Source organism: Manacus vitellinus, unplaced genomic scaffold, assembly GCF_001715985.3.
Source record: "Manacus vitellinus isolate BGI_N305 unplaced genomic scaffold, ASM171598v3 scaffold_11_pilon, whole genome shotgun sequence".
NCBI classification, from domain to species: Eukaryota; Metazoa; Chordata; class Aves; order Passeriformes; family Pipridae; genus Manacus; species Manacus vitellinus.
Genome location: NW_021938895.1, coordinates 8,065,567 through 8,081,217, shown reverse-complemented (window position 1 = coordinate 8,081,217; position 15,651 = coordinate 8,065,567). Strand labels below are relative to the sequence as shown.

The window sequence follows — 15,651 nt, the reverse complement described above, 5'->3', positions numbered from 1 at the left end:
TATCCACATTTGTTACAGGCACGCTGGTGGCTAAAAAGGCCAATACGAGATAGACACGTCGGATTGCAAAAGGCACAGCAGAAAGACTCCTTAGGTGGTATATTCTGCAAGGCACAATTCTTTCTGCTTTGCCTTTTCTCCTCGAGCGTGATCCTGCGTGCTTTCTCAAAGGAAGCAGCAGTGTTATAGATGGTGTGTCTCCAGGCCTCCTGATTGGAGGCCAGAGTAGACCAGTTATGTTGATCAATATGGCCAAGGCTGAGATGTTGTTTCAGGGAGTCCTTGTATCTTCTCTTTGGGGCTCCTCTCATGTGGCAGCCAGTGGCAAGTTCACCATAGAGTAGGATCTTAGGGAGGCGGTGGTCCTTCATCCTTGAGACGTGTCCTGCCCAACGCAGCTGGGAAATAACAAATAATAATAAATACAATAAAAAGCATGTTTGGGCTTGGCCCAGACACACAGTAAGAATATGACCCTAATTACTCATCAGCACTTTCACCTGCAACTTTATGCAAAAGGATTTGTGTTTTATTGGTGTAGTGGGTCTTCCAGGAAAGGAGAGAGGCACCTTGACAGCCAATCCAGGGGCGAGTCAGAGCTGGCCCCATCATGCAGCCTCCACTCAATGTAGAAAAAGAGGATTTCATTTTCTAGTGCCTGTCAACCCATCACAAATAAAAACAGTGCCTTTAAGGATAAAAACACTGAATTATTTAAATGTAGTAAACTTGTTGCCAGCCATGCACATTAATCGCTTATCAATAATCGTCTGAGTTACATACATTATGTTTACAGGGGATAACTGGCAGCTGCCTCACCATCTCTGCTGGCATCTCCATCAGTTGTCTGTGAACTTTGTTCTGCAATTACTGATTTTCCAGGTGAGCTTATAAGCAACTGCAAGCCCAACAGTGATATCTCTGAGACATTCTCTTCTGTTAGTAAAGTCAGAAAGCAAATCACAAGGCTAAATATTCTTACAGTCAACTTGGGGGTTTTGCATCCTCTTTTACTAGAAATAAAAACTACTTGAATTTTAGGATGCTAAGATTAGAACTAGGGCATTGCTATTGATTGCATCTCTGAAATGGCAAATCATAGAAAAAAAATAAAAAATGTTGGTGTCCAGACACAAATTTTCTCTCGTTTCTTTCTCTAAAAGTTTGAAAATCTATAAAATATTAGGTAAAGATCTTCTTGCTATGATCCACTGTAATAAAAATGTTCAGAAAATTATGGACAAATTATGACCATTTTATATATATATATTTTCTAAAAAATGAATCCTGTAGTATCTCTTGCATTTCTATGCTAATATTGCTAGGTATACTTTTTGCAATTTCTGGGGGAAAAAATAAAAGAAAAAATAATCAGGAAAAGCTGAGAGTGTCATAGTAAGTATAGAGAGGGCAAAGCAATTTCTAAGAAATAAGAACTAGAGATAAAGCTGGCAGGTTAATCTGCTTCACCTTTTTTCCTGTGCTAAAGGACAGTGGGAAGGGCTGTGGTGAGGAGAGTGAATAGAAAGGAACATTGAACAAATCAGGCAAAGGACTGCACATGCTGAGCACCTGGATCTCAGACAGATACAGATGCAAATAAATAATGCTGTGGATCATTTACAGCCTTCCTAAGCACTAATTAACAAAATCTTAAAAGCAAATGAAGAAGACTTTTGACATTTTTGATGCTTTCCCTTGTATTAGACTGGAAGAGTTCTTACAAATGCTGTATCTGATGAGGCAGGACCAGCATGTCTTTTGAGTTTACACTGTGGATAAGAAATAAACACCTGGCTTTCTTCTTGTCTTTTTAGCATAAAATGATCAACACGTCATTTAATACAAGTACAAATACATAATGAATATGAACTGAGGTTCCAGAGTGAGAAACTACTGTTTACAGCAAAACTGGAGTGATGACATGAGGTAACCTGGAAGCTTCAAATGATAACTTTACTGAGATAAAGAATGGATATAAACCATAACCTTTATAAAATCTTCTGTGTTTCACATCTTTTCATGTTAATTTTGGAGAAGGAAACTTACAAATTATAAGCAATAGTAGAGCTGAAGATAGCAATCTTTCAATAAAAAAAATAATAATTAAAATTTTAAAATACACTCTGTCAAGTTTCATATCCCTTCCCCTTTTACATCAATTCACAATGGCATGCATGATATTTAACAGGTGGTTAATATTTACGTAGTCTTGGCAAAACTGGATCCCAGGATGTATTTAACCAGAATGTATCAGTATCATTTATTCATCTGAATTAGTTTTTTTCCAAATTACTCTTACCAGACTGTGAATTCCTAAGGACAGGGGCTGTGGTTCCAGCTCCTCATTTACTTCTGCAAAACATAGAATAATATAGTCCACACACACACAGTTCTACTACATTTCCCTTCTATTTTCCCTTTTCAGAGGGCAACCAAGGTTTTCCTTTCCACTTGCTCTGGTTGAGCATGTGTTAGTTCCCTGGAGTTTAGAAAGTGAGTTCTGGTTTGCACTGGAGTTAGACAAAAGCCAGGCTCATTAATTCCTATAGCTGCTTGAGTGAATCATTTGTCATACACTAAGACAGTTCCTTGCATTGTTGTAAGACACATTTTAAATGTCTCATGTAACATTTTATTTTTTGTGTGAAATATTAAATTTCAGCAGATATACAGGATCAAATTATAACCTGCTCTAATTTAACTTAATTTGCCAAAAGCTGACCAAAGTTTAATTTACTTTTGATCTTCAAATGCTAGAAGAGGTTGGTGTGCTTACACAGACTCATGTCATGGAAAAAATATATATCAAACTCTGTAAGTAAATTACCTGTTTATTCTTGTGTTTTAAGATACATTGATTCACAAAGTAGTTTCTAAAAATCTAGGGTCTTTTTTCCAGAACATACTGGTTTATTGGAACTGAAACTTTTTTTTGCCCTTATACAGTCTTTCTCAGTCCTTTAATTGGGACAATTTTCACAAAAAAAAAAAAATTGAATTACATAGTTCACAGTATAAAAACCTAACCATCACTTAAATTTTGATTTATTTGAAAACTTTCTGGAAATGTCAGAAAATCTGCCTTGATTCCCTTAGGTCAACTAATGTTACAACTACATGAAAGAGGATTTTTTCCCTATACCAAAGAATAAAAATAACCTTGATTTAATCACAGTGCTGAACAGGATTCTTTTTCGAAATGCCAATATTTTACCAGACTATCTTCCACTAAGGCAAATAAGTAACATGGAAAGTTTTTAAGAGGAAATTAATGGTACTATGAAAATACACATATCAGTATGGGGAACATGTATATTAGGGCAGGATAAGTTTCTCATTCCCTTCGCCCATGTAGTGTGTTTATTGTCCATGGAGGATAGGAAGTTAATCTCTTGCTGACTCCAGAGATTTTTCCCTTATAGTGAAAGTTTAAAATGTATCATGGGAACAAAAGTCCTAGACTTGAGAGTCTACATTTTACACAGTAAAATGGAGAATATTGTATACTTCCAGCTTGAGTCAGACAAATACTGATCAGGTTTTTCCCTGTATCTTTGCATCGGAGAAGATTTCCACCAGTGCGACATGGAAATTGCTTGCACTAGGAATGTGCCTCAGCCTCAGAATTTCAGTACCCATGACAGATGGTAATGTTTGTAGAACTTCAACCAAAACTTTTTATTTTCTGTTTTTAGGATTCCGAAATTCAAATGATTATAGTAGACAGACAACTGAATGATTATTTGACCAAGTTTTTATGCACCTGTTCTGCTTCACTTTAAAATTAAATGTATAGCTAAATCAAATGAGAAAATATGGGCTCAATTTTCATCATAACAGCATCAGTATTTATCTTATCTGTGCATTTTATTTACTGAACTTGGTGAAGAATTACCATGTCATGGTTATTAGGTCACGCAGACAATACTTTCCCAGTATCAATGCCCAGCCCCAGGGCACTGTTTGATTTGTTTGCACAAATGTAATTCCTGTGTCCCTGTCATTCTCAGGATCTCTGTTGATGGTGAAAACCAAAACCCAGTGAAAGAGTGTTCCATGCCAATGGGTGGTCTTTGACAGTCAGTACTGCTTTTCTTTAGAACAATTCTCCTCCAAAACTCAGAGGGGAAACAGAAGAGAAAACAATTTGAGCAGAAACCAGGAGAGGAAACAGTCAGACTTCTGCCACCTACACACACATTAACGTTGTTACAACTTTCTCCTGACTCACTGATGATTGACACTTCTTATCTTATATTCTAGGATGCCTTTTTAGATGGAAATGCATGTCACAGAAGTTCTTGGAAACAGAGGCTCAACAGAAGTGCTGTTTTTATGTGTCTCTCCCTTAAGGACATCACTCAATGCCCACCTGATTATATTACACAGCACATAGCATGGAGTGTCCTTTCTTTCAGATGAATTGGTATTTTTGCCATTTACACATAATTGCATAGAAACACGTTCTTAACTTCAAAAAGAAAAAAAAATCATCTATCTACCTAGGACATTTACTACTACTTTGCACCCTCTTCACAAATTATCTGATAAAAAAAAAACAAGTTATGATAGATATGCCTTTCACCTTTTTGTCCAAGCAGTGTTCATTCATCCCTTTGCAATCTTCTAGCAGTCCCAAGGGTACAGGACAAGAAAATGAAGAATAGCAGCATGAATCACAGTGAATGTAATCTGAAAAAGACAGCAGTGCATGCTTAGGAAATTTCCTTTTGTTTCAAGCATCTAAACTTTATTTATCCACAAATACAAGATGATAGACTTCACACTTTCTTTCAAGGTCTTTTCCAAGGACAAAAGTAAAGGTTTGTGCCTTTAGAAAGAGGTTTGTAGTGATACCCCCTCCTATGTCTCGTGACTTTTCAGAGAATTTTTAAACCTGCCCAGCCAGGAACTGCTGTGCTGTACATTCACTGCTTAGACATTCTGCTTCTTTTTTGCATTTGATGCATCAGAGCTCTTCTAGGAAGAGTGAGTTGCCACATTACAATTTCTATGTTATTCCTTTGGAAGTTTTTCCCTAGTTTTAAATTACCATTCCAGAATATTATTTTAGAAATAAAAGTAGGTTTGTGTGTTTGAAACCAGAGCATTAAGAACTCAAGACTTACTAATTTCTTAGAAGGAAGGATTATAAATTATCTAGTCAAGAATCTGTTTTTGAAATAATTATTTTAACACTCATCTTGTTTGGTACCAAATTCATGACAAAAGGGGATCATGCAAAATGAGAGGGCTTAATTTTTGCAACTTAGTGAAAGTGCATAATGTGAAGACAGAAATTTCGTGATTAGAGAGTGAATAATTTTCCATCTCAGACATTCCCATCCTTAAAAATAATTCATTGACCTATTTGCTATAAACCTCACCTCTAACAATTTCAAATTCATTTAGCATTGTATCCACTGCCTTTCTCTACAGAACCTCTATGGCTCTTTTCTCTCTGACCCATTTTTCTCTTTATCTAACGTAGTAAATAAATAAATAGTAAATAGCAAATAAGACAGTAGATTTTATTTTCTTGTTGCCTCTTTTGCCCCTTACTTCCATGTTGTGCTCTGTTCCTGGGAACAATGATCAATGGTAACTAAACAGGTTCTCCATTCAAACCCTAACAATAAAGCTTTGTCTGCCAAACCCTAATTCATAAAAATATCACCTCATCAATTACAAAGTTTTCAACTAAACCCCATAAATCCTCTTTGAGAAGTTGTCTACTCCTTGATGTAGGCAATGAATCTACACATGGGCCCATCGTGTTATGCAGCTCACTGCCATGCCCTAAGAAATCCAAGCAACGTATAACATGTGTGAGTGAGACACCATATTCATCTCAGCTGGCTGTAGGTACTTAGTTAGGAATTTGGATGCCTTATGCATATCCTGAAGTCAACAGGGAAAGATGGACATCACTGGAAACAAATTAACAAATCAACTACAACTTGAATTGTCCTCTGGAGACTCATTCCTTATTCAGTGTCTAAATAAGGTGGTGTCTAAATAGGATGAGTCTGTGAGACTGTCTGATGTCCTGATTGGCAAGGTTATTGGGGAAATAAATAAATGAAAGACTAGAGTCCCTCTATCTCAGCTTTTGAATTGCCCTACTCTTTCTGAATGGGATGAGCAAACCCTCTGAGTCAGTCTTTGGGACTCAATGGAAACCCTGCTGACTAACTAAGCAAGATGCACTGTTTAACAAAAGGAAAAAAGATTGGCAAGAAATTAGCAGCTAATTCTTGTGAAAAATAACCTGCAAGGACATAAAAATCACTGAATCACTTATATAAATAATAGACCTACATGATTTCACTATCGGACTGATGATTTCAGGTAGACAAATAGTTATTATACCTAGAAAATTCAATAAAGGGATAATATGTCTAATATATTTTGCATTCAAAATAAATTATATTTAATTGAAATGTTTCACCAGACTTTATCAGCTGCAGTCTATCCCAAACTAGACACAAAACATACAAGTCATCTCACATTTATGTTAGAGCTACTTAAAGTTTTGCACATATACAGAATCGCAGAACTCTAAGCAAGTCCTGTTTCCTAGTCGGGGCTGATTCAGAACTGGATGTTCTTCTGCTCTGCTGCAGTGCAGCAGACATGACTATGTCTTCTTTAGGGCATATTTAACACACATGCACAATATTTAGTGTCTCAAAAATGAATGTATGGCTATTTGAGCAAACAAAATCCAAAGAAAAAGGTAAAGCTGGTCTTTTTTTAAAATAACTTCATTGTATTTGCAGAACTCATGCAAGATAAATTCAGCTGCCACCTCATCCTAGAAATCTGACCCTCTCACACAGCTCAGGCTCTGCTCATTCCTGAAGTCAAGAATATGACATTATGCAGAAGAGCCTGGACCAAAAAAAGTGCTTGTAAGCAGCAATATCATAGCACTCGACACAGAGTGTGATTTGGCTCTGAGCCCAAATTAGGATACATTTCTCAAGTGAGTTCCTAATTTCCCAGCTGAGACAAGTTTTTCGATTGTTGTTTTTTTTCTGCTCTGTTAAAGTGCAATTAGTTTAATTTAAAATCACAGTGGTTTCAGCAGAGAAGCAGCACCAATTCTTGTCATTCCCAACAGAGTTTGTTCTGCAAACATGTATTTGTTCTAGTGGTGGAAAATCAAATAGATTTCAGCCACAGAAGAGTGAAAAAGAAGACACTCAGCTATCAGCGACTCCTGATCAGAGTCAGGAGGACTCTGCTGCTATTGCCAAGCCAATGCTGGTGTGTGGCAGCAGGAACACTTTTCCTCCTCTGCTCTACTCAAGTTAAACAGATTAGTATAAACCAGCTATTTGACCCATAATGACGTAACCCAGAAGTCCAGCATTGACTCCAGCTGTATCCAGTTGTAGTTTCAACACCCTGCCTACAAAGGGACATCATTTTACAAGCTTAGGATGCTGTTTGTGCAAGGGCATGAGAGGTTGTATCATCCTTGTCACAGTTAGAACAGCTGGGACCAATTCATCACTGGATGGGTGTAACCCAAAACTGTGTATTCTATAGCCTGCCATGCCATTTCCCAGAAACTGTTATCAATAGACCATTTACACCCTCTGCCCAGAGCAGCCTGACTCCTCAGGCTATAAACTGGGTGTTAAGAGGCCTGCGAGATAGGAAGATGTTTCTGTCCTCACACCCTTTTATGGAATTCCCCACTCTGAGGGAAGGACTGAGCATTCCTGCCTGAACTGGAGAATATATAAACTTGGAGTTTTGGAACCTTTTTACCACTCATGGGATCCAGAGGAAGACTGCAGCTCACCGCTCTCAACCAGACTGAGACCACCACCCTCAACCAGACTGCAATCACCACTTTTGACCAGACTTCAACAGCTCTCCCACCATCAGGTTTTTCCCCTCTCCCTTTACTTTGGACTCAGGGGTGGCCCAAGGAACACCACTTTGTTCATGCCCCAGGGTGCTGGCTTGTACATTTGGGTTTTGTGGGTTAAGACCACTTGTTTGTCTGTATAATCGTACTTATTGTATTATTTTATTAAATTGTTATTCTGATTTATAATCTCTCTTTTGAGTTGAGTTCATTTCCCCTGCTGGTTAACTTTTAAACCAGCACAATCCTGCCTGGACCCAGGGAAAGGTATAGTCCAAGTGTCCCTGGGGGCTATTGGCTGATGGCTAAGAGCTAGAAGGCTGTGCTGTGTGCTCAAAAAATATAAATATAGTTTATACATTCATCAATAAAAAGATAAATTGTCCCAAGACCACAAAACTCTGTGTTGGTTTTATCCCAAACATCACTGGCTTTTGCAAAGGCACTTATAAAATCCAATGAGGGTGATGATGTGATTGAACTCAGACCAGAGAGTTTAATGGACGGAGTTGTGGTTTGGAACTAAAGCTTCACTTATGTGGAAGAGCTGAGCACACCTGAAAGCAATTAATTCTTCTGAACCAACTTTAATTTAATGTCAAAATAAACATGTACCTTGGTATTTACTATGACAACATTTAAGCAGGTCCTCAGTGGTGAGATAGCATTTACTGGCATCATAAAATGAAGTTTAATGATTCTCAGTGCTTTCAAGAAGTTGACTGGATCAGTTAAAAAAATTAATCTATTTGCAATACATATAACAATGAGATTTAAAAAATTATCCTTGTATCTTTATGAACCATGTATAATAAAGTAGAGGAGGGGGGAGGAATTCAAGGCTTTTCCTTGCTGGCACAGAAAGGAAGAGAGTGACCAGAAGCTTATTCTCTCTCCTCACAAATTCATTAATCCTCATTTGTAACTTCCTGTATGAGAAGGAAGATACATTTTTTTGGTGATGGAAAACTGTCTTTACCATGTTCCTGTGTATGAAGTGCTATGCTGCAGCTCACAGAAAAACTTCAATTCAAACATAATCCGTGTTGGAGTGGGTCCAGAGAAGGCCATGAAGATGATCAGAAGGCTGGAACACCTCTCCTAGGAAAACAGGCTGAGAGAGCTGGGGTGGTTCAGCATGAAGAGATGTCTCTAGGGAGACTTCATTGCATCCTTTCAATATGCAAAGGAGGCTTATAAGAAATACAGAGAGAGACTTTTTACCAGGGCCTGTAGTGACAGGAGAAGAGGAAACATTTTTAAACTGAAAGAAGTTAGATTTAGATTGGACATAAGGAAGATATTTTTTTTTATGGTGGGGGTGTTGAAGCACTGGAACAGGTTGTCCAGAGAAGTTATGGATGCCCCATCCCTGGAAGTGTTCAAGGCCAACCTGGATGGGGCCTTGAGCAACCTGATCAGCTGAAAGATGTCCCATGGCAGGGGTGTTGGACTGGATGATCTTTAAAGGTCCTTTTTAATGCAGACCATTCTGTGATTCTATGAAAGATCACTAATGTTTATGAAAGCTATACTTCTGGCTTTGGTATACTTGGAGTGAAGCCTGTATGTCCACTCTGCATAATGACCCGGAAAACTACCACTGCCCTCCTGCAGGGACAGGGATTTGCTACACTCCCTCACACACTGCCCTCTGTACCCTCTATAGGGGAGGCATCTCAGCTAACAGGGAGAAGATACACTTCTTTAGTGGATGGAGTTTTCTTCTCTACCCCTCATGGTAAAACCACACCTTGTAGAGTGAAGATACTGAAGAAAGGCAACAGATACTTCCAAGAACATCCAAGGACCTGGTGCTTCACCTCTATCCTAGAGATATTTCTTCAAAGTCCATGAGCAGCATCCATCGAAATATTTTTGATGTTTGCAGAGGGATGAAGTCACTGTTAGGTGCCAAATGTGACAGTGAGTTTTGGGTCTTTTTGCTGAGTGCTTCTTCCTTCTTCTTTCAATTTATGTCTCTAATGAATTCCCAACTGTAACAGTTCAAAATTTTTCTCTGTTTCAAACAACACCTGGTTGGAATTTGACCTGTGATAACAACTTGTTTTTTAACCAGGCAGTGAAATGTGCAGCTCTCTGGACAACTGAATAAAAAATGCTGTATGTACAGTCTGGTAGCAGGGGTATAATGACCCCCTCCCAGATCCAGCAGCTGCCACTAAGAAAGAGATGCAGCTATCTCCCTCAGAGCACTTCTTTCACATTTACCAGGATAAGTATGCCAAGGAGCAGCAGTCATTGTATATACAAAATTTTTTGCATTTACAAAGGTATTTCGGTTACATTAACTAAATTAGAAAGTTTCCCTGCAGTCAGCTGAGGAAAGTGAGGCATTCCTGCCCTGATTCAGTTTTCAGACCAGTAAAAAAGGAGTAATGTAATTCCGCTTATCTTTTTGGCACCAGAAGAATAGTGATAAAAAGGCTGAGTCCAATGAAGTCAGTAGTGATCCTAGCAGCCATTTGGTCTATTGATTTTAAATGGGCTTAAAATATCTTTTAAAAGGGCCTTCTGGATCACTTATTAAGCAGAGCCAAACTGGAGAGGCCTGCCTGTACTATTACTTGCAGCAGTCTTGAAGTCTAGTGCCAGGCATTTCAAGTCTTAGAGTTAAACAACATAATGTGTTCCTGAAATATGTCACAGAATTTATACAGGATGCCAAATAATCTGTGATCTTAAGCATCACCACATTACTACACTACTATTGCTTTGGTACATGGTAGCACTTTTTTCCAAAGACTCCAAAGAGCTCAGCTCAATTTGAATATTATTTGCAAAATCAATCTGATTTTTTGCAGAGTATACTTACTGAATCTCTGAATTTGAAGAAACAATCACTTTGTAAAATGAGAGTAGATTGCTTTTTGACTTTCAGTATTCAATTAACATATGGGTAGAGGGATTTTTGTACACTTGTTGATGCCATCAAATAGGTCTGAATTGCCCCATATTTCAAAAAGGTATTTGCATTTGCTCTTGACTTGGACTTGAATTCAGAATCAAGCTTCATCTAAATATCTTAACTCTTAAGTTTAGAAATGTTCAGTTAAACATTCTTCACTAACCAGTTTTGCTACTGCACATTAGTATTTTAGTATTTTGGGGAGTGATCGCAATCTGTAAGAAGAGTTTAGGAGAAGGAAGTCAGACTAATCCATATATGATCTTATAATCTACATGAGAGATTCCAGAAAATGTGCAGTGAAAGCATACAGTAACAAGGAATCTGTTGGTTAGATGCTTCAACAGATATGAAGATGTTTTTTGCCTGGCCTGAAGAGTGAGATTTCTGACTAATTACGAGGTAATGAAAAAAAAGATATATACCTTAATCATACTAGAAATAAGGTTAGACATCCGAAGAATCATTCTGAATCCAAGCAGTTCCTAGCTTAATCTGGAGTTCTCCAGCCCATAAGTACTCAACAGAAGTCCCCAAAACATATAAGAATATAATAACTTTGCTCAGAAGATGTAGGATCTGTCACTCACAGCTCCTAAGTCAGTCATCAGTGTTATTGGCCAATAAATCAGTCCAAGGTATTTGCCTGATTTTTATTTACTTTCCTTTCAAACTTGTCAGTAGTGAAACCACCTGAATGACGATGATTAATACTGTTTTATCTGAGTTCTGTCACATGCAGGCAACCTCAACGCAGCCTACATCTGATTTCCTTACCATAGTGTTACCTGGAACCTTCCTTGGACCATGACTTCATCTCAGTGGCAATGTTCCTGGGAATTTAATACTTTGGGATTCCTAGATATGATGTGGATACTTAATAACAACATTAATAAGTGCTATATGAGAATTGCCTTAGTTCAGCCTCTCATCTTTCATGTCAGGAATAAAATGTTGTTGTAAAAAACTAAAAATTTGCAGATTCCATAGAAAAACTTAATTTCCATTAGTCATAAAATTAATTTATGTTCTCCAAATATGTTTGGGATTATTTAAATAGTAACCACGTTACAATCTTCAAACACTCAGAGGTTTCACTTTGAATTCTGAGATCAATAAAAATTACGATGTTTGGTGCCACTATAGCCCAGAAGCTTTTGAGACATAACAGTCATTAAAAAAGAAAGAAGTTTACTGAAGGAAGTTTATTAATGCTGCCATATCTTACTAATGCAATTTGCTTATCAACTTCTCACCAAGCTTTTAATTTTCTAAAACAAACAAATATATCAACACCATTAATTTCGTTTTGGCCATTTTAAATGGCAAGATTAAAAGCCAGGCTCAAACAGAAATCATTTGCAACTTTAACTACAGAGAGTGTATCATTAGAGTGTCCTCTAGGCAAAAGAATCTGCCTTATATCAGCGTGATGTATGATGTTAAATCCTTGGATTTCAGTTCACGGAGGAAGGTATTTCTCACTGCAGTGATGGGCCCAGAGACAAATGGGAGTTCAGTATATGTTTCATTTTTAATTCTCCCTAGCAAGAATGTGAAAGAGATAAAATAAAACTCTATTATGACTGGTAGAGTGGGATCTTCATTTTAAATTACCCCTTAATACATTAACTGGAGGAGAAACAAGATAACTTGATGACTTCACGTAGAAGTACTTGTTACTGTCCAAAGCTTGTCTAACAGCTGCTAATTCTTATGTCACTGTTGTTCCTGGAATGACACTTAGTCACTGCTATCTGCTGCACATTGAAAATGCATGCTCTCTGAAGACAGCTTTGGCCCACAGGGGTTTTGTGTTTGGTTTGGGTTTTTTTCTTTTTAAATTTGTATTTTTTTCATCACTGGCTGTCTTTAAATGCCCGCCCCTGTATCCTCTGCATTGCAGAAAATTGCTGTAGATCTTATTGATTTTAACTGATGCTGGTGGATTGGTTTGCCTTAGTTCCCAGTATAAATTAGAGAAATGTCATCCGTTCCCTGCAAAATGTTTGTCATAACGTCTCTGCCTACAAAAATACAGAATGAATAACTTTTATGTCAGCAGTAATATCAGAAAACACACTATTCTTCTTCTTATTGTATTTTTGCTGTTGCTTGTTGCCTCCATTTTTATTATTCTTCTTATCCAGTTTCACATGAAACAGTTTCTTAACATGATAAGCCATGCCTAGCGATAAAGAATTCTGCATTTTAATTAGTTTTCTGTTTAAAATGTTAACACTTTCGGCCTTTTGGGGTGATCAGCCTAGTTTTAGTAATTCTCTTGGGGGTCTGCTGCAACAGTTCATATCTTCTATTAGGAAAACCTCTGGTAACAGCTATATCCGTATCTTTTCAAAACTCAGTGAAATTAATTTGCAAGGTGGAGGCACTACATATACCTGTGTTGGACACCTGCTTTACCTTGAATTAAACTCAAAAGAACAGTTTCATTTATTCACAGTCTTCATTTTAGATGCCATTTATCCTTGAAGAAATGAGCAACGTGGGAAGCCTGATGTCTCTCAGCATGTGAGACCGAATCAGGCTGATCAGCCTAATTCTCTCCATAAGAGCAGACACATACATTTTAATTTTCTTTTCCAGTAGACCATGCAGAATGCATTATTTTTCTTCAGATACATCTAACTTTTAAGTGACCACAAAAATCTCTTCCACATCCAATGCGAGTACTACCTGACTCATGTCAGATATATGGGGCAGAACATAGGTTTCAAAGTCCACTTTAAGCAGCTGGCTAAACCTAATCACTCTGCTTTATTTTATTTTATTTTATTTTTCTTTACCCCAAAGTGCTAAAAAAAAGTATCTCTGTACGTGTCAAGCCACCCTATTGTGAGTAAGTGGGTATCAGCTCTGGCCCAAGGTCTCAGAACCAACAAGGTGTCTCTGGGATTTGATCTGCAAAGTTCCTCAGACCGTACTGGATGCTGACATAAGCAAACACCCTGCAGGACACGTTTGTGACAGTATTATCTACCTTTTACACTGCCATTTCTCTTTGGAGTGGGATGAATGCTCTTTTCAGACTTACAAGGCCAAATCTCCATCTCCTAACCCCAACTGGTAGCTATTCCTGAAGGCAGAATAAGGATGGAGGATGATATCTTACTGTTCCTCACTGAAACAATCTCACCATGGGAAACTCGCTCAAATTTCTCTAGAACACAGTGTCAAAAATGTTAAGTAAAATTATGTTTAGGGGATTCACTTGAGAGCAGAGACTTGTATCTTGGTTTACTACCAGAAAACTATGTGTGCATATTTTAACTAAATATAAATCAATTCTAGGAACAGGAACTAGACCCAAAATCATCAATGGGTCATTTTCAGCTGAGTGCCTACTAGTCAAATTATTTTAAAAATAAAAATAACCATTATAAATCTCTCCTTTCTGGCCCAGTGAGCTCTGAGAGACCTGTCTTCCTGCACATAAAAATGGACTCCTCAAGGCTGGGAAACTCTCACTGTTACGGTATTTTCAAGTGAAATAAGAAAAGTTTAAGGCAAAGCAACAAATGGAAATGCTCTCATTATATCAGTTCTCTATTTATGTAGGTGTATATATGCAAAGGTATGTGGCACTGCATTCCAGTGTACATTTATTCAGCTGGGAGGAAGGTAAGAGTTGGTTTCTGGGATCCTGTCAATATACCACATCAGTGGTCATGAGTTACACCTTTCCTCCTTCAGCCCTGCTGACTACTTTGTATGAATAAACTATTTCCTGCACAGTTGCTTCCAGAAATTGTGAACACCTTTTCCAAGGCCGTGGAGCAAAAAGGACAAAGGTGCTGTGTAAATCCATGTGGAGACATCTGAGACCAAAAAAGAGGACCAAAACCTAAGAGATGCCCTTGTCATCAGCATTTTATCTCCAGCTCTAGGTGGTTTTGCTCAGCATCAAAACTGTTTTGGGTTTGCTCTGGTGGAACATTTGACAGGAAATTGGAGTTTCTCTGAAAGACTTAAAAACTCTTCTCTTGGAGGGAGTTTTAACATTTGACCAGGGTCTTTGCAAGTCCAGAAAAACAGTTTTGATGAAAGAATATGATGGTTTTCTGTAACAGCTATGTTGTAAAAACTTCTACCTATCTGTGTTAAATTTCTGCCATCATAATGAACAGGGGGAGAATGGATTTAGCAGCACCCAGTGTCCCTGCAGCACCGTGAGATTGCAGGAATTATTGCCAATTCAGTTGGGCAGCTTCTGGCAGTTGATTAGTTTGGTTAACATTTCCACAGTACTTACAGGAAAAAGGTAAGTCTGAATAAGCTGATTCATAAGCTTCAAGTCAGCCAGACTGACAGACACAATCACTTCATGTTTTCCTAGAGAAGGTCACCAAAGATATCAGGAAGCTTTCAATCTCACATGCTGTTTAATCCAAACGAAAACTATCACAAAATCACTTTCTAGGTGTAGGACACAGATCTGCTCAGAGAGAGTGATTAAAATAAAAACAAGTTTTTCTCCTGTTCTTTTTGTCTTTCTTACCCTTGTTTACAGGGTATTTGGCATGAGAAAGCTCCATGCAGTTTTAAGAAAGTCTCCTTGACAGCAACTTGAAGAATGATCTTGTGCCTGCTTCTCTAGAGAATCTTCCATCTTCTCCTGCTGTGGCGGAATTGCTCCCACTGTGGTCTCTGCCTCTTCCTCTCTCAGCTCCAGAAGTTTCTCCCTTCCACAAACACTCAATATTTCCCCAGGAAAAGAAATCTCACCTGTCTAGGGAGCTCCTCCTGATGTCGAGAGCCACACAAAGGTGAGCCAGGGCTCTCCCCTGCTGCCCAGACACTGCCATGATACCAA

The 15,651-nt window shown here is 38.1% G+C and overlaps 1 long non-coding RNA gene across 1 annotated transcript; it reads right to left on the bottom strand.

The window, feature by feature from the left end:
* Positions 1 to 371: 371 nt before the first annotated feature.
* Positions 372 to 15,651, bottom strand: LOC108644358. Its single transcript, XR_001923224.2, has 4 exons — positions 15,564 to 15,651; positions 4,589 to 4,695; positions 2,303 to 2,355; positions 372 to 398 (listed from the first exon to the last, which is right to left on the bottom strand). It is a non-coding gene; the product is annotated as an uncharacterized LOC108644358 (long non-coding RNA).